Source organism: Saimiri boliviensis, chromosome X (assembly GCF_048565385.1).
Source record: "Saimiri boliviensis isolate mSaiBol1 chromosome X, mSaiBol1.pri, whole genome shotgun sequence".
Taxonomy (NCBI): Eukaryota; Metazoa; Chordata; class Mammalia; order Primates; family Cebidae; genus Saimiri; species Saimiri boliviensis.
Window position 1 is genome coordinate 49,146,687 of NC_133470.1, and position 27,115 is coordinate 49,173,801.

A 27,115-nucleotide genomic window follows, 5' to 3' on the forward strand; every position below is an offset into this window, starting at 1 on the left:
TAAATTTAGTTGTACAAAAATCACTCAGCTCATCGCTAATTGTGTTAAGTACTCAACAGAAAGAGTGTCAACAATATGTGAATGACTATCTGCAGCTAGCTATGTTAAAAAGTTATTTTATTTTTAAAAACTTTAATTTTTATGGCTGCATGGTAAGTGTATATATTTATGAGATAAGAAGATATTTTGATTCAGGCATGCAATGTGAAATAAGGACATCAGAGAGAATGGGGTAACCATCCCCTCAGGCATTTATCCTTTGAGTTACAAACAATTCAATTACACTTTTAGTCATTTTTAAATGGACAATTAAGTTATTACTGACTGTGGTCACCTTGCTATACTATCAAATAGTAGATCTTATTTAAAAGTTATTTTTTTCTAACAAGCAAAAGTTAAAAGTTACATTTGCTCTCAATAATTTTTAAGAAATAAAATTTTAAATTGTTACATACTTTCTGGAAAAATAAAACTTTGAACAACTTTTTAAAATTTAGCTTATAATGCTATTATTATTATATAGTTATGCAAGTTGCTAATATACATACATAATTTGACACATTAAAATCTATATAGGTAAATAAATTATATTTTAAGTTGCTCAGCAGATACAGTTATAAAATGAAATGTTAATCATTTTTTATATTTCTAAATTAATTAAAACTTTTGTTTAGTTATTCTTAACCCTGTATTGAATAAAAAGAGTAACTTTTATACTTACTCTTTCTAGCTATAAAGTGCAAATACGCAAACAGTTATTAAATACATAATATACCTGTGATATTAACATTTCAGGGGGCAATCATGAAAAATAGGTGAACTGCTCTAGTGGATTTGTCTACCTCTAGCAAAATGGTGGAATAATCTGGAATGTCTTGGAATTTAATTAATGACATACTGAAGGAAAGAGTGAAAATTGTGGGAGTTCATTCATTACAATGATGGCCTATAGGCTGATAAAGGCGGCAAAAACATGAATGAGTGTGTGCGCCCATTTCCTCTGCTGTTCCTTCTTCCCTGATCTTGCCACTTTCCACTTGCCTGGAACTAGACTTGCTCTCATTCTCCCTGCCTCAGCTATGTTTAGTCCTTAAATCAGGAGAGTGAGGTGTCAGGCACTGTTCTAGGTGCTTACTACTGAGTGGTGAAGAAGGTCCCTGCTCTCCCAGATCTCACATTTTAGACAAAGGATGACAGACACAACCAAATAAATATATGAACAAGAGGCCGGGCACAGTGGTTCACACCTGTAATCCCAGCACTTTGGGAGGCCGAGGTCAGGAGTTCAAGGTCAGGAGTTCAAGACCAGCCTGGCCAATATGATGAAACCCTGTCTCTATTAAAAATACAAAAATTAGCCAGACATGGTGGTGGGCGCCTGCAATCCTAGCTATTCGGGAGGCTGAGGCAGGAGAATCACTTGAACCCAGGAGGCAGAGGTTGCAGTAAGTTGAGATTGCGCCACTGCACTCCAGCCTGGGCAACAGAGTGAGATTCCGTCTCAAAAAAAAAAAAAAAAAAGAACAAAATCATTTCACAAAGTCAAGAGTACTTTGAAAACAATCGAAGGAAAAAAGGACAAAGGTAGTGTCATGAGGTGAAGATGGAGAACTAGATGAAATCGTTTAGTCAGGGAACGATTCTCCATGGAGGTGAGAGTTGAGGTGAGCTTGAACGACAAGAAGTCATTTCATGAGGACCTAGAGGTGTGGCATCCCAGGGTAGAGATGAGCTTGGTGTATTCAAGGGACTTCAGAAAGAAGGCCAACTGGAGGCAGCAAGTAGGACTGGTATTAGAGAAGGCAGGAAAGAGTTCTGGAATAAGACGGTGTCAGCCATGTCAGCCATGGAAGGCATTTAGCTCTTATTCAGGTACAGTGAAAAGCCATTGGAGGGTTTTGAGCTAGAAGTGACATGATCTGAATTTTGTCTTTTAAAGCTTACTCTGTCTGATGTGTGGAGAATGGGTTATAGTGGGGGCAAAACCGGAATCAAGAAGGCCAGCTAGGAGGCTAGTTATGAGACCAGTTAGACAGTCCAGGCAAGAGATCATGATATCCTGGGCTAGGATAGTCATTGTGGAGAAAGATATGTGGATGGATTTGGAATAGATTTTCACCTGGGCAGCACTATCAATCAACTTGATCTAATTGAAATGTATAGATGCTCCATCCAATAACAGCAGAATACACATCCTTCTCAAGCTGACATGGAACATGCACCAAGATACGCTGTATTCTGGGCCATAAAACACACCTTAACAAATTCAAAAGGCTGAGTGTGGTGATCCCAGCACTTTCAGGAGGCCGAGGCAGGAGGATCGCTTGAGGCCAGGAGTTCAAGACTAGCCTGGGCAATATAGCGAGACCCTGTCTCAACAAAAAAATTAAAAATAAAAAATTAGCTGGGCATGGTGGTGCACACTTTTAGTCCTAGCTACTCAGGAGACTGAGGCAGGAGGATCCCTTGAGCCCAAGATTTCGAGGCTGCAGTGAGCTATGATTGCATTGCTACATTCCAGCATGAGTGACAGATTGAGAACCTGTCTCAAAAAAAAAAAAAAAAAAAAAAGAAAGAAACCAACAAATTTAAAAGAATAGAAATCATACAAAGTATGCTCTCAGATCACAATAGAAACAAAATGAAAACCAGTAACAGAAAGAAGTCTGAGAAATCCTCAAATATTTGAAAATTAAACCACAAATTTCTAAATAACATATAGGTCAAAGAAGAAATCTCAAGATAAATTTTTAAATATTTCAAACTAAATGAAAATAAAACTGCAATTTGTTAAAATTTTTGGGATAACAGAAAATCCCAAACAGTCTATGGGGGACCTAATAGACTGGACCTAATGAGAATATATATAGCAAGGTAACAGGGTACAAGGTCAATACACAGAAAATCAGTTGCTTTCCTATATACCAGCAATGAACAATTAGAATTTCAAATTTTAAGAAAGCAATACTATTTTCAACAGCAGGAAAACAGTGAAATACTTAGGAATAAATATAACAAAATATGTACTGGATGCAAATCTAGAAAACTACAAAACACAGATTAAAGAAATCAAAGAAATCTAAATAAAGGGAGAGCCATTCCATGTTCAGGACAAAGAGGACTCAATACTTTTAGGATATCAGGTCTTTTCAGCTTAATGTATATGTTCAATATCATTTCAGTCAAAATCTCAGCAAGCTATATGGTAGATGTAGATGAAATGATTCTCAAGTTTATATGGAAAGGCAAAAGACCTAGCAAAACCAAAATGATACTGAAGACAGTGTGGTTGAATGTGGAAAAAGACAAACTCTTTTTGCTCTGCTCTCACAGAACACTCAGCACAGGTTTCTGTGACCAGATGTGTGGGAGTACACACACTAAATGAGCAATCAGTTTTGTAGTGGACACCAGATGAATGTCCTCTAATTTGGTGTAATTTCGATACTAACTAGCTGGAGATGGCATCAGATATCACAGGTTGAGAGCTGTCTCCAAAATGGCCACGTCCCCTCCCCATGCCCACCTCCGCCTTCAGATGTGACTCCAAAGCTCCAGGTTATTTTACCAGTATTTTTGACAAACTTGGCTATAAATTGGGTTTCCACAACCCCCTCACTGAGTTCCATTAATTTGTTAGAGTAGCTCAAAGAATTCAAGGAAACACTTTGTTAGATTTTTTTAAAAAACAATCATTTTATTGCTTCCATACCTAGATAATTTATGCGACCAGTGCAGAGGCTGTGGATGACTCATATTTCCAATCAAGAGGGAGGACTCGCTTGGTCTGATAATATCGGGCCAAATGATGAATCTGGCTCTCTATCAGAGTCCGATAGAATTTAGCATCCTTTATCTGATGCGTGAGGGTGTCAGGCCCTTCTTGGCCAGTTTGTCAATCTGCTCCTTCACGTCATTGGAAGTCAACTTCAGCCACCAGGAGCATGCATGTGATCCACGATGAAAGTGGTCAGGCAGCAAAAGGATGTTGGGTTATTATAAGGAACATTACAAGGGATGTAGATGAAAAGATGCATGCGGCAAGGCCTGCGGGAAGGGGCACAGTGCTTCATGCCTTCTCCCAGTGTGCCGCCCTCCAGGACCCTCCGCCTGTTTTGCTGTCTGGAATCTCCCCAAGTTCTGGCCTTTTGGGTTGTGATGGAGGCTTTATTACCTAGGTGTGATTGATTAAGTCATTGGTCATTGGTGATCAGCTGAACCTTCCGGCCCTTCTCCCCTCCCCTGATGTTGGGGAGTGGGGCTGAAAGTCCCAACTCTCTAATCATGCCTTGGTCCTTTTGGGGAGCAATTCCCAATCCTGAAGCTACCTGGTGCTGTTGGCCAACAGCCAATTCATTAACATGTAAAAATACATCATTTTGGAGATTTCAAGGATTTTAAAAGTTGTATGTCAGGAAATGGGGAAGACCAAGTATACATTTTATAATAATCACCGTGGTGTTAAAGAAAGAATGCACACAGAGATCAATAGGACAGAGTGGAATACAGTTTGAGGTAAAGCCAACAGAATTTGTTGTAAATATGAATCGAGGAAAAAAAGGAATCAAGGACCATCTGTAAGAGATGGGAGAAAGATCAGGTTAGAGAATGTAAAATGTCTCAACTTTGAAGGTTTTTTTTTTTTTTTTTTTTTTTTGAGACGGAGTTTCGCTCTTGTTAGCCAGGCTGGAGTGCAATGGCGCGATCTCGGCTCACTGCAACCTCCACCTCCTGGGTTCAGGCAATTCTCCTGCCTCAGCCTCCTGAGTAGCTGGGATTACAGGCACACGCCACCATGCCCAGCTAATTTTTTTGTATTTTCAGTAGAGACGGGGTTTCACCATGTTGACCAGGATGGTCTCGATCTCTTGACCTTGTGATCCACCCGCCTCGGCCTCCCGAAGTGCTGGGATTACAGGCTTGAGCCACCGAGCCCGGCCAACTCTGAAGTTTTAATCAAGGGTTGTAGGGTCTACAATTCTTTGAGATGCCCCCCATGTCCCTCCTAACACTTCAGCTATTCCTGGGGCTGAGGTCTCCCTAATTACTGGCCCCACACCTCCAAGCTCAGCCCCCCTCTCACTTCCCTTTCCTCTTCTTTGAGGCGGGGGTGTTGGGGGCTCTGCCAGTGACAGCCAATGAGCAGGGTGAATGCTGCCTCTAGTCTTGGTTTTAAGAGGCTTCAAGCTTTGTGTGCCAAAGATCCCATTACCCTACATCAGTGTGTTAATGAAGCATGAGACAAGCTGGGGAAGGGAAAGAGAATGAATGAAAGAGAAAAGAAGATGAAGGGAGATGGGAGAGGGGAGGAAAAGGAAAAATGAGTGAGTGACCTGTCGGCATGTGGGGAGGGGAGCAGGCCACAGTGGCACACGGGAGCCACCTGGGGCACAGAGCATCCAGCACTGCTGGCCTCTGCCCATGGCCTCAGCAAGATCCCCTCCTTATCTGCAGCTGTGGGAGAGCAAAGAGCCTATTATCGGGAGACGTGTCCTCTGTAGGACTATGGCTTACATCTGGTCAGAGTGGGAGGATGGATGAAGAGGAATGGATGCATTTAGAGAAGTGGTTCTAAACCTTTTGTTGAGTCTCAGACCTGTCTAAGAATGTGATGAAAGCTATGGCCTGCACGCTCTCCCCAGAAGAATGCCACTAAACATTATCATATTGTGTCTACAGTTCAACATCTTTGTGAATGCTCTGGAATCCTCCAGGATCCATGAACCTATGTGTCCAATTTAAAGGCTATTTAGGAGATACAAATCAGTGATGGACTGTATGTGATGGTTGACAGAGTGGGTCAGAGAGGAAGCCTGGGTTTAACGGCTGACGTAGTTGAGCGGATGATGGAACCATTCACTGAGACTGAGAACACCCAAAGAGGAACAAGTTTCTGGGGAAAATGCGGAATTCAATTTTGGACCTGCCAAATTTTAAGTGTCTGGAATGTCCAAGGGGAGATTTCCAGGAGGCAGTTGGACATATGGATATGAAGTGCAGGAAAGAAATGTCGGCTGGAGCGATAGACTTGGGACCCATCAACATGTAGATGGTTATTAAAGCTATAGGAATAGGTGAGGTTGTCTACCAAGACCGAGCAGAATGAGAAAAGAAAAGGGCTGGACATAACCTTATCAAACAAAATCATTTACCAAAAGGGCCGAGAAAGAGGGGCCCACAAAAGGAACGGAGAAGTAGTAGCTAAGAGTAAAGTCAGGAGAACTCGATAGCATAGAAACCAAGGGCAAATCTCCTTCCAAATGGAGGGGAGAGGTCAACAGTGCCAAATGTTACTCAGACAAGGCCTGAAAACCATCACCAGATTTAGCAACAAGACTGCTGATGGTAAGCACTGTCCATGGAGTAGTGGGGGTAGATGACAAATGACAGTGGCTTACAAAGGACAAAGTGGAAGGTAAAATACAATGGGTGAAGAGGTGACAGATGAAAAAAGGATAAAAAGCAAACCAGTGGTGATGAATTATGGACAATAGTGCAAACAATGTTTATCTGTCTGTCTATCTCTCTATCTATCTATCATCTATCTATGTATCTATGTGAAATTTCTCTCGTTGCCCAGGCTGGAATGCAATGGTGCAATCTCAGCTCACTGCAACCTCTGCCTCCAGGTTCAAGTGATTCTCCTGCATCAGCCTCCCAAGCTGCTGGGATTACAGGCTTGTACCACCACACCCAGCTAATTTTTTGTATTAAGTAGAGACGGAGTTTCACCATGTTGGTTAGGCTGGTCTGGAACTCCTGACCTCGAGTGATCCACCCACTTGGCCTCCCAAAGTGCTGGGATTACAGGCATGAGCCACCACACCCAGCTGTAAACAACTTTTTTTTTTTTTTTTTTTTTTTTTTTTTTTTGAGACGGAGTATCACTCTTGTTGCCCATGCTGGAGTGCAATGGTGCCATCTCAGCTCACCTCAAACTCCGCCTCCCGGATTCAAGTGATTCTCCTGCCTCAGCCTCCCAAGTAGCTGAGATTACAGGTATGCGCCACAACACTCAGCTAATTTTCTATTTTTAGTGGAGACAGTGTTTCTCCGTGTTGGTCACGCTGGTCTCCAACTCCAGACGTCACGTGATCTGCCCACCTCGGCCACCCAAAGTGCTGGTTGAGCCACCACGCCTGGCCGCAAACAACATTTTAAAGCTATAGACAGTTCCTGGCTTACCATGGTTTGACTTATGATTTTTTGACTAAGAGGTACAAAAGTGATATGCATTCAGTAGAAGCTATACTTTGAATTTTGATTTTTTTCCCGGACTAGTGATAGGTGGTACGATACTCCTAAGTGAGATGTTCCACACTTTACTATAAAATAGGCTTTGTGTTGGATGATTTTGCCTGACTGTATGCTAATATAAGTGTTCTGAACACGTTTAAGGTATGCTAGGCTAAGCTATGATGTTTGGTAGGTTCGGTGCATTAAATGCATTTTTGACTTGCGATATTTTCAACTTACAAATGGGTTTATTAGGACGTGACTCCATCAAAGTCCAGGAGCATCTGTATTTGCCCATGACAGGGAGGAGATAAATAGGGTAGAAGCTAAAGAGTGACGAGGAATTGAGTCAATGGTTTTTTTTTTTTTTTTTTTTTTTTAACAGTCCAGAGGTCTTTTTTTTTTTTATTTATTTATTTTAACACCTATTATGCCATGAATTCAGGGAATAGGTTCCAGCAGCTCAGGCTCCTTCCCCTTGGTTCTCACAAAGTGTGCTTCTCTGGGTGGAACAGGCTGGCGCTTCAGTTGGACCCAGGTACCTTTCTCTTTGGCTTCTTTCTTTTTCTGATCATTTTCCTTCACACGTTTTAGGAAGCTATCTCGGCTCTTAGAGTGCTTGATGTGCTCAATACGCACATTAATTCTCTTGGCAAGAATCTTGCCCTTAACTTGTTTGTTTACAACAATGCCAACAGCATGCTGGGTAACATTGTAGACGCTTCCAGTTTTGCCATGATAACATTTGTGGGGCATTCCTTTTTGAACAGTACCCATTCCCTTGATGTCTACAATAGCACCTTTCTTATAGATTCGCATATACGTGGCCAAAGGAACAGCTCCATGTTTTCTAAAAGGCCTAGAGAACATGTATCCAGTGCCTCTCCTCTTTCCCTTTGTGTTCGCCACTTTGGCGAATTACTAGAAGACGGCGGTTCCGGCCGAAAGGCTGAGTCAATGTTTTTATTTTTAAATATCTTTATTGAGGTATAATTGCATTGCATAAAATTCACCTACTTTAAGTATACAATTAAATTAATTTTAGCAGGCTTACAGAGTCTTACAATCATCACTACAATCCACTTTTGGAACGTCCCAACCACCCCTAAAACATCCCTTGTCGTCCCTCTCTATCACACCAGACAGCCACTTAACCTACTTTCTGTCTATAGATTTGCCTTTTAGATTGGAGGATTTCATGCAAATGACATCATACAGTATGTGTTTTATGCTTTGTTTCTTTCACCAAGCGTAGTATTGTTGAGGTTGAGGTTTCATCATGGTATATCATATATCAGTACTTTATTGTTTTTAATTGCTGAATAGTATTTTATTGAATGAATATACCATATTTTGCTTAACTGCACTCACTGGTTGCATGACATCTGGGTTGTTCTCACCTTTTGGATATCACGAATAATGTTGTTATAACCACCCAAGTACAATTTGTGTGGACATATATTTCCATCTCTCTTGCTGGGTCACATGGTAAATTTAATACTGACTTTTTAGGAAACAATGGCAATGGATTTTTTTAAAAAAAAATTCTAGAGACTTTAGGCCAGGTGCGGTGGTTCATGCCTGTAATCCCAGCACTTTGGGAGGCCGAGGCAGGTGGATCATGAGGTCAAGAGATCGAGACCATCCTGGCCAACATGGTGAAACCCCACCTCTACTAAAAATACAAAAAATTAGTTGGGTGTGGTAGTGCACGCCTGCAGTCCCAGATACTCGGGAGGCTGACGCAGGAGAATTGCTTGAACCCAGGAGGCGGAGTTTGCGGTGAGCCAAGATCGCGCCACTGCACTCCAGCCTGGCTCCTGGCTACAGAGCAAGACTCTGTCTCAAAAAAATAAAAATAAAAAATAAAGATTCTAGAGACTTGAACATGTTTGAAGGCCATGTCAGAGAAAGGAAAAGGTTGAAGATACAGAATGGAGGAGAGAGAGGACGCAGGGATCAAGTTTCCTGAGACAGTAGAAGGGAATGGAGCTCAGAATTCAGGTGGAAGGATTAGTCAACAAGAAAAGGAGCACCATTTCCCCCCCGGGATAGGGGGGAAAGAGCAAAGAGTAGTCAGATAGGGATGCTCAGAAATTTGTCAAGGAGCTACCATGAACATTTGGAGAACACACCAGGAAACAAGATTGCCTGAGAGCACAGAGGGTCCAGTAGAAGTAGGGAATGTGAGTTTTTAGTGGCTCCCAACTGAGCAATTTATGGGCCCAGGATTGACATAGAGAAGATGGGAGTTTGTTTTCATCTGCAGTTGGGGCTGTGATGGAAATCTCAGCTGTATTATGTCATGTCATCCTTGGTTCCTGACTCTGCCTGGTTCTCCAGGCCTCTCACGGATGCCCTGGATTACTTGACACCACTTTCTCTTAGTCAGGATAGGTTGGCTTATGCTTTGAATAATACTATTTTATTTTACTTTACATTTCTTGAGACAGGGTCTCATGCTGTCTCCCAGGCTGGAGTGCAGTGGTATGATCATGACTCTCAGCAGCCTTGACCACCCCATGTTCAGGTGATCCTTCCACCTCAGCCTCCTAAGTAAGTAGCTGGTCCTGCAAGTGGACACCACCACACCCAGCTAATTTTTGTATTTTTTTTAAGAGACAGGGTTTTGTCATGTTGCCCAGGCCAGTCTTGAACTCTTGGGCTCAAGCCATCTGCCCATCTTGGCCTCCCAAAGTGCTGGGATTACAGACATAAGCCACTGGGCCTGGCCAACAACAGTTTGAAAGCCCAAATCTCAATGACTTGACACACAAAAGTTTATTTCTTGCTTATGCAAAATGTACTGCAGGTCAGAACAGCTCCCTTCTAAGAGGTAACGAAGGCGTCCAGGCTGATGGAAGCTCCACCATCTTGTGGCTGTCTCATCCAGTACCCGAGGCCTTTATGAATTCCACAGGAGAGGAAGAGAGTGCAGGAGGGTTGAGCACCAGTTCTCTGGATCATTGACCAGAGTTAGTCACATGGCCTCATCATCCTCTACAGGACTGGGAAATTCAGCAAATGGTAATTGACTCTACCACATCTTTTAAGAATTGTATTTTCTGCTACAGTTAACCAGAGTCATTGCTATTGCCTTCATTCAAGAACACTGACTAGTAAAGGATATGGGTGAGAAGATTTTAAAATATATATCTTCAATTTTTTTCTGCTTACAAAAGTGATATATACATGTTATAAAAATTTGAATGTGATCAGGCACAGTGGCTCACACCTGTAATCCCAACCCTTTGTGAGGCCAGGGTGGGCGGATCACTCGAGGTCTAGGGTTCAAGACCAGCCTGACCAACATGGCGAAACCCGTCTTTACTAAATAGAAAAATTAGCCGGGCATGGTGATGAGGGGCTGTAATGCCAGCTACTCAGAAGGCTGAGGCAGGAGAATCACTCGAACCTAGGAGGTGAAAGTTGCAGTGAGTCAAGATCACGCCACTGCACTCCAGCCTGCGCAACAGAGTAAGACTGTCTCAAAAAAAAAAAAAAAAAAAAAAAATCTGAGCATTACATAAATATTCAAAGTAGAAAGTGAAAAACCCCTCATAATCTCGCACTCCCAAGATAACTATATATTTGACATATATCTGGTATATATTTTATATATAATGACATATAGTTATGTATTACTGTATTACATATGTTATATATATATAACTATATATTTGGTGTATATTTTTCTTTATATCCTAATAGAAAACACATTTTTATCAAAAATAGGATCACACTGTACCTCTTATTTTGCAAATTCCTTTTTCACTTAATACTATGCTTTGACATCTTTCAAAGGTATGTAGATGTGTAATTTTCTTATTCCTTTATTCTTATTTTTATTTTAAAATAATTTTTAATCATGCAAATAATATAGAAATAGGTTCTCCTCAAAATTTTTAAAAGCTTTAGGTCGGGCATGGTGGCTCACATCTGTAATTCCATCACTTTGGAGCCTGAGGCGGCTGGATCACAAGGTTAGGAGTTCGACACCAGCCTGACCAACATGGGAAACCCCATCTCTACTAAAAATACAAAAATTAACTGGGTGTGGTGGCACGCACCTGTAATCCCAGCTACTCAGGAGTCTGAGGCGGGAAAATCGCTTGAAGCCAAGGAGGTTGCAGTGAGCAGAGGTCGCACCACTGCACTCCAGCCTAGGCGACAGAGTGAGACTCTGTCTCCAAAACAAACAAACAAACAAACAAAACCAAAAAACTTTAAGATTAGGCTAAAGTTCTTTTGGACTGTAACCCAATTCAAATTTTTTATCTGCCTTTAGCATACATTTGAATAACTGCACTGTATTCCTCCATCATATGGATACAATTTATTTGCAGAATTCCCTATTTTTTAACATTTGTGAAAGTTTTATTACTGACAGCACAGGTTACAAAAATCACAATTTATATTTGTATAACTTTATATACAAAGATGACGATGTAATCATACAAAGATATACGTGGTGATTTCTTCTGGTGATATTTTTGGTACTTTATCTTCATTTTCTTCTATGTGCTTTTCTTTCTCTTTTCTCTTTTTAACTTTTGTAGGTAAATAGCAGGTGTATATATTTATGTATATGGTGTTTTGTCACAGACATGCAATGAGAAATTAGCACATTATGGAGAATGGTTTATCCACCCCCTCAGGCATTTATCCTTTGAATCACAAGCAATCCAATTACACTCTTAGTCATTTAAAAATGTGCATATATTATTGACTCTGGTCACCACGTTGTGCTATCAAATAAGTAGGTCTTCTTCATCCTTTCTAACTACTTTTTTGTACTCATTCTTTCTAACTATGTTTTTTGCACCCATTAACCTCCCCTGCATTTTCCCCTCACCACTGCCCTTCCCAGCCTCTGGTAACCATCCTTCTACTCTGTATGTCCATGAGTTGAATTGTTTTGATTTTTAGAACCCACAAATAAGTGAGAATGTGCATTGTTTGTCTTTCTGTGCCTGGCTTCCTTCACTTAACAAAGATCTCTAGTTCCGTCCCTGCTGTTGCAAATGATAGGATCTCATTCTTTTCTATGGTTGAATAGTACTCCATTGTGTGTATGTACCACGTTTTCTTTATCTACTCATCTGTCGATGGACAATTATATCGCTTCCAAATTTTAGCTATTATGAACACAGCTGTAATAAACACAGGAGTGCAGATACCTCTTCAATAAGATGATTTCTTTTCTTTTGGATATATACCTAGAGTGGGATTGCTGGATCATATGATAGCTCAATTTTCATTTACATTCTCAATAAATTGGGAATGTAAATTAGTATGAGGTTTCCCTTTTCTCCACATCCTTGCTAGCCTTGGTTACTGCCTGTTTTTTACCCGCCTTTTTAATTGGGGTGAAATGATATCTCATTGTAGTTTTGATTTGCATTCCTCTGGTAATCACCTTTTCATATACCTGTTTGCCACCGGTATGTCTTCTTTTGAGAACTGTCTATTCAAATCTTTTGCCCATTTTTTGAGCTCCTTATATATTCTGGTTTTTATTTAATTTTATTTATTATTATTATTTTTTGAGACAGAGTTTTGCTCTTGTCACTCAGGCTGGAGTGCAATGGCACAATCTCAACTCATTGTAAACTCTACCTCCCAGGTTCAAGCGACTCTCCTGAGTAGCTGGGATTACACGCATGCACCACAACGCCCAGCTAATTTTGTATTTTTTGTAGAAACGAGGTCTCACCATGTTGACCAGGCTGGTCTCAAACTCCTGACCTCACACGATCCACCTGCCTCAGCCTCCCAAATTGCTGGAATTACAGGTGTGAGCCACCGTGCCCAGCTATATTCTGGTTATTAATCCCTTTGCAGATGGTAGTTTGCAAATATTTTCTGTCATTCCGTGGATTGGCTCTTCACTGTGTTGACTATATCCTTTGCTGTGCAGTGACTATATCCTTTTTTAACTTGATGTGATCCATTTGCCCAGTTTTGCTTTGGTTGCCTGTGCTTGTGTGTTGTTCTGCTGAAGAATTTTTTTGCTCAGCTCAGTGTCCTGGAGATCTTCTCCAAAGTTTTCTTGTAGTAGTTTCATAGTTTGAGTTCTTAGTTTCAAGTCTTTAATCCATTTTGATTTGATTTTTGTATATGGCAAGAGATAGGGGTCTCCTTTCATTATTCTGCATATAGATATCCAGTTTTCCCAGAACCATTTATTGAAGAGACTGTCTTTTCCCCAGTATATGTTCTCAGCACCTTTGTCAAAAATGAGTTTACTGCAGAATGCGGTGGCTCACTCCTGTAACCCCAGCACTTTCGGAGGCCGAGGCGGGCGGATCATGAGCTCAGAAGTTCGAGACCAGCCTGATTAACATGGTGAAACCCCTTCTCTATTAAAACTACAAAAACTAGTCAGGTGTCATGGTGCGTGCCTGTAATCTCATCTATTCAGGAGGCTGAGGCAGGAGAATCGCTTGAACCCGGGAGGCGGAGGTTGCAGTGAACCAAGGTTGAGCCACTGCACTCCAGCATGGGCGACAGAGCGAGACTCTGTCTCAAAAAACAAAAAAAATGAGGTCACTGTAGATGTGTGGATTTGTTTCTGGGCTCTCCATTCTGTTCCACTGGTTTATGTTTCTGTTGCTATGCCAGTACTGTGCTGTTTTGGTTACTACAAGCTCTGTAGAAGTCAGGTAATGGGATTCCTCCAGTTTTGTTCTTTTTGCTTAGCATAACCTTGGCTATTCTGGGTCTTTTGTGGTTCCATATAAATTTTAAGACAGTTTTTTCTAGTTCTGTGAAGAATGTCACTGGCATTTTGATAGGGATTGCATCGAATCTGTAAATTGCTTTGGGTAGTATGTGGACATCTTAACAATACTGATTCTTCCAATGCATGAATATGGAATATTTTTTCCATTTTTTGATGTTCTCTTTGATTTCATGATCAGTGTATTATAGTTTTCATTATAGAGATCTTTCACTTCTTGTTCATTCCTAGGTGCTTAATTTCATGTGTGGCTATTGTAAATAAGATGACTTTTTTCCTTTTTCACATTGTTCACTGTTGGCATATAGAAATGTTACTGAATTGTGTATGCGGATTTTGTATTCTGCAACACTATCGAATTTGTTTATCAGTTCTAATAGTTTTCTTGTGAAGTCTTTAGGTTTTTCCAAATATAAGATGATATCATTTGCAAACGAGGATAATTTGACTTTTTTCTTTCCAATTTGGGAAGTCAGGTAACGTGATTCCTCCAGTTTTGTTCTTTTTGCTTAGGATATCTTTGGCTATTCTGGGTCTTTTGTGGTCTCGGTCTTTTTTCTTTATATCTTTCTCTTATCTCCTCTGATCTTTATTATTTATTTTCTTCCATTAATTTGGGATTTGGTTTGCTCTTGCTTTTCTAGATTATTTTCAAATAATCTATGTTATGTATGTTATGTATGTATGTTATGTATGTTATATACAAATGTTATGTATGTATGTTATATACAAATAATGTATGTTATGTTTCCATTATCATTTGTTTCAAGAATGGTTTTTATTTCCTTGTTAATTTCTTCATTGACCCACTGGTTATTCAGGAGTATATTTGTTTAATTTTATAGTTTCCAAAATTCTTCTTGTTATTAATTTCTAGTTTTATTCCATTGTGGTCAGAGAAGATGCTTCATATTATTTCAATTTTTTTGAAGATTTTAAGATGTGTTTTGTCACCTATCATATGATCTATCTTTGAGAATGATGCATGCGTTGAGAAAAAGAAGGTGTATTCTGCAGCCATGGGATGAAATGTTCTGTAAATATCTATTAGATTCATTTAGCCTATAGTGCAGATTCAGTCTGATGTTTCGTTGTTGATTTTCTGTTTGGAAGATCTGTCAAATACTGCAAATAGGGTGTTGAAGTCTCCAGCTATTATATCAGGACGTATCTCTCTCTTAGGTCTAATAATATTTATTTTATATATCTGGGTGCTGTAGTTCTGGGTGCATATGTACTTAAAATTATCATATTCTCTCTCTCTCTCTCTCTCTTTTGAGACGGAGTTTCGCTGTTGCCCAGGCTGGAGTGCAATGCTGCGATCTCGGCTCACTGCAACCTCTTCTGCCTCCCAGGTTCAAGCGATTCTCCTGCCTCAGCCTCCTGAATAGCTTGGAATACAGGCGCCGCCACCATGCCTGGCTAATTTTATATTTTTAGTAGAGGCAGGGTTTCTCCATGTTGGTCAGACTTGTCTCAAACTCTGGACCTCAGGTGATTCGCCCGCCTTGGCCTCCCAAAATGCTGGGATTACAGGCATGAGCCACCACACTTGGCCAAATTATCATATTCTTTTACTGAATTGACCCCTTTATCATAATATAGTGACCTTTTTAGTCTCTTCTTACAGTTTTGTCTTGAAATCTATTTTGTCTAATGTAAGTATAGCTACTCTTGCTCTTTGCTTAAAAAAAAAAAAAATCTATTCTCTACCGAAAAGAGTCAGGACTCTTTGGAAAAATGACTGATTCCAGGGCTGTGGTAGTTAAAATACAAGATTAATGTAGAGCATCTTGTGGTACCAGAAATCAAAGAAGTACTCAAGGTAAAATGGAGATATGCCAAAGGACACAGGAGTTTGGAGGGCTTCCTACTGGTCAAATAAATATAGGGTATTTGAACATCAGAATAAACAATAATATTTATTAATGTGTTATAACCCATTGAGTAAAATAGACAACTGCTGGGGTTTGGATATGGTTTGTTTGTCCCCACCAAAACTCATGGTGAAGTTTGACCCTTGGCGTGGCAGTGCTGGGAGGTAAGACCTAGTGGGAAGTGTTTGTGTTATGGGGGCAGATTCCTCATAAATCGCTTGGTGCTGTTTTGGAGGTAGTGAGTTCTCACTCTGGCAAGACTGAGTTAGTTCTCACAGTTATGGATTAATACCCCCAAGAGTGGGTTGTTATAAAGCCAGGACACCCCTTCAAATTTTGTCTCTTTGCATATGTCCACCTCCTCTTTGACCTTCTCTGCCACGTTATGACACAGCACAAAAACCCTCATCAGAAGCTAGGGCTATGCCATGGAACTTCCAGCCTGCAGAACCATGAACTAAGTAAACCTCCTTTCTTTATAAATTACCCAGCAGCCCGAAGGATTCTCTTATAACAACAACACAAAATGAACCAAGTCAACAAATCAACAACCATGAGTTCATGAGGCTATAAATAAACAAATGTAGAAGCAAGGAAAGGGCTCCCTTACATTGGAAAGTTAACAATGCATGTCAAAAGAATGCATTTGAAAATTTCCGGCTGGGCGCAGTGGTTCATGCCTGTAATCCCAGTACTTTGGGAGGCCGAGGCGGGCAGATCACCTGAGGTCTGGAGTTTGACACCAGCCTGGCCAACATGGCGAAACCCTGTCTCTACTAAAAATACAAAAAATTAGCCGGGCGTGGTGGCAGGTTCCTGTAATCTCAGCTATTCAGTAGGCTGAGGCAGAAGAATCACTAGAACCCAGGAAGCAGCTGTTGCAGTGAGCCAAGATCACACCACTGCACTCCAGCCTGGGTGATACAGTAAGACTCCATCTTAAAAAAAAAAAAAAAAAAGCACAACCTGAGTGTAATCAAGAGGAAACTGATCAGACAAACTCATATTAAGGGATAGCCTAAAAATAACTAGCCCGAGCTACAAAAATGACAATCTTATGAACCACAAAGAAAGACTGAAGCGGGCACAGTGGTTTACACCTGTAATCCTAGCGATTTGGGAAGCCAAGGTGGGTGGATTAGCTGAGGTCAGGAGTTCAAGACCAGCCTGACCAACACGGTGAAACCCTGTCTCCACTAAAAATACAAAATTAGCCAGGTGTGGTGACACAAGCCTGCAATCTCAGCTACTTGGGAGGCTGAGACAGAAGAATCACTTGAACCTGGGAGGCAGAAGTTGCAGTGAGCTGAGATCGCGCCTTACACTCCAGCCTGGGCAATAAGAGCAAAACTCCATCTCAAAAAAAAAAAAAAAAAAGATCTTCCAGATTGTAGGAGACTAAAGACTAAAGAGATAGGACAACTAAATGCACATGATTTTTTTTTCTCTTGCTATAAAAAATGTTGTTGAGGAAATTGGCTAGTTCTGAATAAAGTCTGTAGATTATATATTTAATAGTACAACATATATTTTAGTTTTCTGATTGTGATAATTACTCTGTTTACATAAGATAATCCCTTGATTTACAAAATATACCCAGAAGTATTTAAGGGTAATGGGGTGCCATGTCTACAACTGATTCTCAACTTGTTCAGGGGAAAAAAGCAGTAAACATGCAAACACAAACACATATATGAGAGAGAGGGGTAAACGGCGTAGGAGAAAGCAATGTGAGAAAATGTTACCATCTGGGGAATCTGAGTGAAGAGTACACGGGAGTTCCTTGTGTTTTTCTTAGAAATTTTGAGTAAGTCTGAAATGTTCAAAATACATATATAAAAGAAAACACACGCACATATTTATAAGTGCTAGAGTAGCCACACGAAGACCATACAAGGAAGTGGTAACGGTGGTGATCCCCAATGGAGAACTAGGGACCTGAGGGTGAGTGGTGTAAAAGCAACTTAATTTTCACTGTATACGCTCCTGTGTTGTTTGAAGAGTTTCTCCTGTGCACATACTACACACTCCAAAGTTCCCCTCAAATACTACCGTTTCCAAAAAGCCTATTTATTTGTCCTAACCTCTTTCAAACAATAATCCTTCTTTACATTATCTCCCAAAATAAGACACAGAAAATCAAACCGAAAACATGGGCAAACAAATTAAAAGAAAGAAAGAAATGCCAAAACTCACACAGAAAGAAATTCCATAAGTATATCCATTCAGAGACATAATTTTGAAGCCATTTAAATAATATTTATAAAGAATTCAAATGGGAAAATATTTGTATGCAAATTGCAGCATAAAATTGACTATACAGTGTGATCCCAAATATGTTCTGTTTATCTGTTAAGGCCTAGAATACAGACTAAACACACCAAGGTGCTAACACTGGTTGTGTTTGTGTGGTAGATAGGATGCAGTTTTCCCCAAATTTTCTTTTTCTCTCTCCCTCTCTCTCTCTTTTTTTTTTTTTTTTTTTTTGAGACAGAATCTCATTCTATTGCCCAGGCTGGAGTGTAGTGGCACAATCTCAGCTCACTGCATCCTCCACCGCCTGGGTTTAAGCAATTCTCCTGCCCTAGCCTCCCAAGTAGCTGGGATTACAGGCACCCACCACCACGCCCGGCTAATTTTTGTACTTTTAGTAGAAACGGGGTTTCACCATGTTGGCCAGGCTGGTCTTGCACTCCTGACCTCAAGTGATTCGCCTGACTCGGTCTCCCAAAGTGCTGGAATTACAAGCGTGAGCCATTCTGCCTCGCCCCATATTTTCTTTTTCTTAAAATTTCAAGTCCATTCATTCATCCGTTTATTAATTTTTATTATATATATAAAGATGCACAATGTGGTGTTTTGATATACAAATACAAAGTGAAATGATTACCATGATCGAGCTAATAACGTATCTATGAACTCACATATTTTTTGTGGTGAAAATACTTAACATTTACTCTCCTAGAAAATTTCAAGTATATGATACATCATTATTAACTGTAGTCATTAGGCTGTGTGCATAGGTCTCCAGAACTTATTCATCTTTTAACTGAAAGTATATATCTTTTGACCAACATCTCCCTGGTTCCCTTAGCTCCTGGTCCCTGGTACTATATTTCTACTGTCTTTTTCTACAAGTTCAACTTTTTTAGATTACACATATAAAAGAAATCATGCAGTATGTGTCTTTCTGTGTCCGGTTCATTTCACTTAGCATAAAGTTTTCAAGATTCATCCATATTGTTGCAAATGGTACAATTTTCTTTTTTTTTTTTTAAGGCTGAATAAGATTTAATTGTATATCCATATTACATTTTCTATATCCATTCATCCATTAATAGATACCTGAATTGTTTCTATACCTTGGTTACTGTAATAATGCTGCAATGAACATGGAATGCAGGTATCTCTTCAAGATCCTGATTTTGATTCCTTTGGATAAATACCCAGTAGTGAGATTGCTGGATCATATAGTAGTTCTATTTTCAATTTTGAGGAAACTTCATAATGTTTTCCACAATGGTTGTATCAATTTGCTTTCCCACCAATGGTATATAAGGGTTCCCTGTTATCCACATTCTCAACACTTATCCTTTGACTTTTTGCTACTACCCATCCTAACAGGTATAAAGTGATATCTCAGAGAGGGTTTGATTTGCATTTCCCTGATGATTAGTCAAGTTTAGTACCTTCTGATATACCTGTTGGCCATTTGGGTGTCTTCCTGTGATAAATGTCTATTCAGATCCTTTCCACATTTAGAAAATTGGACTCTTGTTGCTACTGAACTGTAAAAGTTTCTTATATATTGCTGGTCGCAGAGGCTCACACCTGTAATCCTAGCACTTTGGGAAGCTGAGGCAGGCGATTCACCTGAGGTCAGGAGTTCAAAACCAGCCTGACCAATTGGTGAAATCCTGTCTTAAAAAAAAAAAAAAAAAAAAAAAGAATAAAAAAGAAAAAAAAGTTTCTTATGTAAAATATTAACCTTTTATCAGATATATGATTTGCAAATACTTTTTCCTGTTCTATAGGTTACCTTTTCATTCTGTTGATTATCACCTTTGCTGTACAGAAACTTTTTAGTCTGATGCAGTCTCATTTATTTTTGCTTTTGTTGCCTGTACTTTCGGTGTCACATCAAAAAAATCATTGATTAAAACAATGTCATGGGGCTTTTCACCTCTTTTTTCTTCTAGGAGTTTTATGGTTTCTGATATATCACAGTTTTTAATCCATTTTGAACTGATTTTGTGTGTGATGCATGATAAAGATTGCATGAATAAATACCACCTGATCATGGTGAATGATCCTTTTCATATGCTGTTAAATTTAGTTTGCTAGGATTTTGTTGAGGAATTTTGTTTCTGTGTTCATCAGGGGTATTGACCTGTAGTTTTCTTCCTTTCTTTCTTTCTTCCTTTCTTTCTTTTCTTTTCTTTCTTTCTTTCCTTTCTTTCTTTCTTTCTTTCTTTCTTTCTTTCTTTCTTTCTTTCTTTCTTTCTCTCTCTCTTTCTTCCTCTTTCTTTCTCTCTCTCTCTCTCTCTCTCTTTCTTTCTTTTTTAGATGGAGTTTTGTTCTTGTTGCCCAGGCTGGAGTGCAGTGGCACGATCTGGGGTCACCGCAACCTCTGCCTCCTGGGTAGAAGTGATTCTCCTGCCTCAGCATCTCTAGTAGCTGGGATTACAGGTGCCCACCACCACCCAGCTAATTTTTGTATTTTTAGTAGAGATGGGGTTTCATCATGTTGTTCAGACTGGTCCTGAACTCCTGACTTCCAGTGATCCACCCGCCTTGGCCTCCCAAAGTGCTTAGATTACAGGTGTGAGCCACCATGCCCAGTCAATTTTCTTTTCTTAGGTGTCTGTCTGGCTTTGGTACCAGAATAATGCTGGTCTTGTTAAAGGATGTGGAAGCATTTCCTCCTCCTCCGTTTTTTGGAAGAGTTTTAGAAGAATTGGTATTAATTATTCTTTAAATGTTTGGTAGAATTCACCAGTGAAGCAATCAGATCCTGAGTTTTTCTTTGTTGGGAGATTTTTGATTACTGATTCAATTGCCTTAGTTGTTATTGGTCTGTTTAGATTTTCTACTTTTTCACAATCCAGTTTTGATAGGTTGCATATTTGTAGAAATTTATCAATTTCTTCTATGTTATCCAAATTGTTGGCATATAATTGTGCATAGAAGTCTCTTATGATCCATTATATTTCTTTAGTATCAGTTGTAATGTCTCCTCTTTCTCCTCTTTCATTTCTGATTTTATATGTATATCCTCTCTTTTTGCTTTTTTCTTTCTTTCTTTCTTTTTTTTTTTTTTTTTGAGACAGAGTTTCACTCTTGTTGCCAAGGCTGGAGAGCAATGGTGTGATCTTGGCTTAGCCCTCCCAATTTCCATCCTTGAACCTTCGCCTCCCGGGTTCAAGCAATTCTCCTGCCTCAGCCTCCCGAGTAACTGGGATTACAGGCATGTGCCACCACACCCAGCTAATTTTGTATTTTTAGTAGAGATAGGGTTTCACCATGTTGGTCAGGCTGGTCTCGAACTCACAACCTCAGGTGATCCACCCAACTTGGCCTCCCAAAGTGCTGGGATTACAGGTGTGAGCCACTGCATCTGACTTCCTTTCTTTTTTCTTCGTCTAGCTAAAGATTTGATTTGATTTGTATTTTCAAACAAGTAACTCTAGTTGTATTGATTTTTTTCTACTGCTTTTGTAGGCTCTATTTCCTTTGTCCTCTGATCTTTGTTATTTTCTTCCTTATGCTAACCTTGGAATTAGTTTGCTCTTCTAGTTCCTCATGGTATAAGATTAGGCTACTTTGAGATCTTTCTTTCTTTTTTCTTCATGTATGTGTTCACTGCTATAAACTTTCCTCTTAGAACTTTCTCCCTGGGCCTCAGTTTCCTTACCTATAAGGGCGAGGGGAAATAATGGCACCTACTTCATAAGCCCTCTCAATTTCCATCCTGCATGCCTTTTCTTCCACCACACCTCATTGCTCAAGATCTAACTAGATCTGATTTGGACTGTTGGGTCACATTACCCTGAATTAACTGCCCCAAACCCCCTCTTAGAGAATTCACATCCTGGAGCAGAGGGAAAACTGGCAGGCAGCAAGTGATGTCACACAGCCTCTCATAAGCAACAGTGCACAATCGCAGAGCTGAATCCAAATGTTATTCATCATCCAACCATTTACGCACCTGAATTCATGCAATGAATGACCACTCTGGAAGCGGGGGGCTAGGGAGTAGACTTGAGGTTGTTCATTTGAGGGATTTTGAGGCTGAACAGGACAGTGGCAGAGGATGAGGAAAGAAGGTGGATTTGAAAGGCAGAAAGGAGCAAATCAACTAGACTTGGTGGATCAGCTATAAGGAGACAGGAGGATTTTAGGCTGCACATAAGGCAGAGAACACAGAGGAAATTGCACAAGTTTAAGGGGGTGATTAAGACAAAGATAAGTGCCAGAGGAACTCTGAGGGCTGAGAAATCAGTGTGGGATGGAATGGGCAGAAACATGTAAAATGAGGAGGTTCATTATGAGGAGGAGGGATCCGGGCTAAGACTCACTGTGTGACTTTGGGCCAGTCACTATCTTTCTCTGGCCCTTTAGGTTTCCACCTGCTAAACTGGGAGATGGAGAACGATTAATTGGGAGGAATGAATTACATAAGAGAATGTTCAAGAAATGCCTAGCCCTGTAGGCAATATGGATGGGAAGCATGTGGCAGGTGTCTTTGGTCCAGGTTGGGGTGGGGCTGGGCTGCCATTTGGGCAATAGCGATGCCACAGGCAGGAGGACACACGTACATGCAGACAAAGGGGGGCGCGATGGAGGGGAAATGTGACCTGGACACGTGCGTGTTGGATTTGAGGAGGCCAAAGGCCAAGGCAGTCAGAAGTCAAGGCAATCAAATCAGTCTTACTCTGGGAGGCCCTGTGTTGGCAGTCAGCAGAGGCACATCTCTGGACTGTGACTCCTAGACTGCCACCTCCTCTGGAAGCACCCAGGTCTGTGAGGCCCGAGTCCTCTGGGTTTTGATCTCAAGTCAGCACCGGCATTGCTGTGTGAAGCTGAGTCTGTTCTGAACCACTCTGGGTCCAGGTTCCTGATATGAACAACACAAAAAGGCATGTGTGTGTCGGTGGGGAGGTGGAGGAAACATTTCTAAAGGTCCCCTCCCAGTTTGTTATGCTTCAGTTCCATGACCCTAAGTCCTTTTTTAAAAGTCTAGTCCTGTCTCCATTCCTACCTTGCTGTGTCCTTGAGTCAGCTGCTGGACCTTTCACAGCTTATTTTCACATCAGAGATATCTAAAATCTCCAGATTGGAGAGGAGAGTCTCTAACATCCAATGACTTTCCCTGAAGGACTCTCACCCTCATCTTAATCTGGAAGCTTCAGATAAATCAGAAAAGTAAGATGCTAGTTACAGATGACCCCAATTCTGAATCTTCCATCTTTTTTCACTGCCCTCCACTCCACACTGTCAGGAGCTTGCAGCACTGGCTCAATTGCCAAACTCGTTGCTATGACAACAGTTACAAATAACTCAGATGCAGATGAAGATTTTAACCCAAGAGCTGCTGGGCCAAGAGCTTCTTGCTTCCTCCCTAGAAGAGATGAGGGAAAATCCAAAAGAATTATTTGGGATCAAGTTACTCTCTTGCTGAGAAGCCTACCAAGGCCTCTCAATGTCAAGAATAATCAATCCTGGCATCCAAGCCCCCAACCCCTCACAAAACTTGATTTAAATATTTTCAATCACTTGCTTCCTTTAAAAAATGATCACTCCTGTTTTTCTGAAACCTGCTGGCTACCATGTCCTATGCTGAATGCTTTATATATAGTATCTACAGAAATCTCCCTAGAACTCCAACAAGTAGACATTATTATTAGACATTATTGTTCTAACTTTACAAAGGAGAAAATTAAGGCCCATGGATACAAGTGAGCTGAGTAAAGAGAACAGAGAGTAAAAATTCAAACCCAAATCCGTAAGATTCCCAAACACATGCTGTTTCCATTGTCAATGGTTCACAGATGTTGCCACATAGTCTGTGGCAGATTTGGGTCTGCATTCAAGAAGATTGAATGCATTTGTCTCCCCTAACTCTTGAGATCCTAAAAAAATAAGAGTACAGGAATGAAATGTATAAACTCACAACTCCAAAGAAAGCTGGAGGAGGTCCCATCAGTGGTGAAGAGATTTCAATAACTTTCTGGCAAGAAGAAGGGGGTGGGACGGATGGTAACTGAGAAGTCAGGGCAGGGAAAGGCATGAGCAGAGTCCACATGTAGGAAGAGACCCACTGGGAGAGAGTTGATCTACCCTGCCAAATCCTGGAGAGGTGCAGTAAAGGTATCCTGATGGTGGGAGCAAGACATAAAGCCTCAAATAGGGGATAACTCAAAGCGTGTGTTAAAACAGTTGATCTCCCTCCACCTTCCCCTTACTGCATGGGTAGAAATCACAAGAGCCAAGTATCTACACTCCAGCAAAATATCAGAGTTCTCCAAAGAAATCAGAGTCCCAGAGCAACGGCCTCCACATTCTGTATTTAGAGGTCCTCTGGCAGATTATGCAAGTCTCCATCCAGTCACCTTAAAGGGAACTCCAGTAGTAGACCTGACAAACCCCTTCCCCTTACACAGAGCTCCGAGTCAGTATTTTATTGTGTTTTTCAATCAATGGGCTGATATATTTGCACATTTATGAAAAAATATGCTAATAGGTTTATAAATGAGCTGATAAACCAAATGTGAAAAACAAAGGCTAGGTGTATTCAAGTGGGAAAAAAATCAAGCAATGATTAAAGCCAGAAATACTTTAAAAATTTTTTTCTGAGACGGAATCTCTGTTGCCCAGGCTGGAGTGCAATGGCATGAGCTCGGCACACTGCAACCTCCATCTCCCTGCCTCGGCCTCCTGAGTAGCTAGGACTACAGGTGCCTGCCACCACACCAGGCTAATTTTGGGTTTTGGTTTTTGTTTTTTTTTTTTGTATTTTTAGTAGAGATGGGGTTTCACCATGTTGGTCAGGCTGGTCTCAAACTCCTGATCTCGTGATCAACTGCCTCCGCCTCCCAAAGTGCTGGGATTACAGGCTTGAGCCATTGCGCCCAGGCCTATCTTAAAAAATGTTAAAGGTAATTATAGTACATGTCTTGACTTTGTAGTGACTACTGATTTACTAGAAACTGGGATATAAACATATTGAAAGAAAGAAATAAATGGAGGGAAAATAAGGGATGAAAAAGAGATAAATGTTCTTTTATAAGGAGATTTCAAAAGATATATCTCAAATTGCTAAGTTAGAAAAATAGTCAGATGAAGAATATGATGAAGAATCGTGGCAACCCATCACTTAAAACTCTTTCCAGCCATAAGTAAACAAACAAACAAAACACCCACCTGACAGTGTCTTAAACACACATGGCCATTTATTTATTTATTTATTTATTTTCAGTTAACAAGAAACGTGGCATGGGTTTAGCTGCTCAATGATGTTATCAAGAAATCAGGCTCTTTCTGACTTGCTTCCTTAACATGCTGTCTTCGTCCTCATGCGAATCCCCACATGGTCACGCGATGGCTGTCACAGCTCCAGACAGCATGACTATATTCAAAATATATTCAAAGCAGAAAGAAGGAAGGGGAGGGCATTAGCTATGTATGTCTCTTTGTTCAGGAAAGTGAAAGGGCCCCAGCAAACGTCTCATTGGCTACAGATGGGTAATGTAGCCATCCTTAGCTGCAAAGGAGGGTAAGAAAGCAAACAGCTGGTTGTTTAGCCTCTTTTTTTTTTTTCTTCTTTTTTTTTTTTGAGAAAGAAAAAAAGAATAATAAAAAGAATAAAGAAGAGGAAGAAAGACAAAGAGGAAGAGGGAGAGAGAATGGGGGTATTGCTTTATTGCCCGGGCTAGAATGCAGTCTAAATATGGGTATGCCTATAATTGTGCTTAATAATGGAGACATGAAAGAAAATGAGAGAAGAGAGTAACAAACAAGGAGCCAACCAACATTTCCTTTAAACTTCTAAGTTGATATGATGTGGTACTGATAAGAGTGTATATTTTGTATATTTAAAGTGGAGAGTTCTATAAATGTTAATTACGTTTACTTGTTCCAGATCTGAGTTCAAGTCCTAGATATCGTTGTTAATTTTCTGTCTCATTGATCTGTCTAATATTAATGTTGAAGTCTCCGACTATTATTGCGTGGGAGTCTAAGTCTCTTTATTAGTCTTATATGTCTGGGTATTCCTGTATTGGGTGCATACATATTTAGGATCTTTAGCTCTTCTTGTTGTTGCATTGATCCTTTTATCATTATATAATGTCCTTCTTTGCTTCTTTTGATCTTTGTTGCTTTAACAACTATTTTATCAAAGGCAAAAATTGTAACTTCTGCTTTTTATTTATTTATTTTAGCTCTCTGTTTGGTTGGTAAATCTTTCTCCATCCCTTGTTTTGAGTCTTTGTGTATCCTTGAATGTGAGATGGGTCTGGATGCAGCATACTGATGGGTTTTAGTTTTTTATCTAAATTGTCTGTCTTTGGATTGGGGGATTTAGTCAATTTAAATTTAGAATTAACAATGATATATGTGAGTTTAATACTACCATTTAATATTAGCTGGCTATTTTGTCCATTAGTTGATGTAAATTCTTCATTATATTGATGCTCTTTTTGGTATTTTTTAGAAAGGCTGATACTGTTTATTCCTTTCTATGTGTAGTGGTTCTTTCAGAAGCTCTTGTAAAGCAGGCCTGGTGGTGATGAAATCTCTGAGTGCTTGCTTGTTCACAAAAAACTTTACTTTTCCTTCACTTATGAAGCTTAGCTTGGCTGGATGTGAAATTCTGGGTTGAAAGTTCTTTTCTTTAAGGATGTTGAATATTGGTCCCCACTCTCTTCTGGCTTGTAGGGTTTCTGCTGAGAGATCTGCTGCAAGTCTGATAGGCTTCCCTTTGTGGGTAACCTGACCTTTCTCTCTGGCTGCCCTTAGTATTTTCTCCTTCATTTCAACCCGGGTAAATCTGACCATTATGTGCCTTGGAGTTGCTCTTCTTGAGGAATATCTTTGTGGTGTTCTCTGTATTACCTGGAGTTGAATATTATCTTGCCTTACTAGGTTGGGAAAATTTTCCTGAATAATATCCTGAAGCGTATTTTCCAGCTTATTCATTCTCTTCGTCACATTCAGGTACACCTATCAAGCGTAGATTAGGTCTTTTCACATAGTCCCA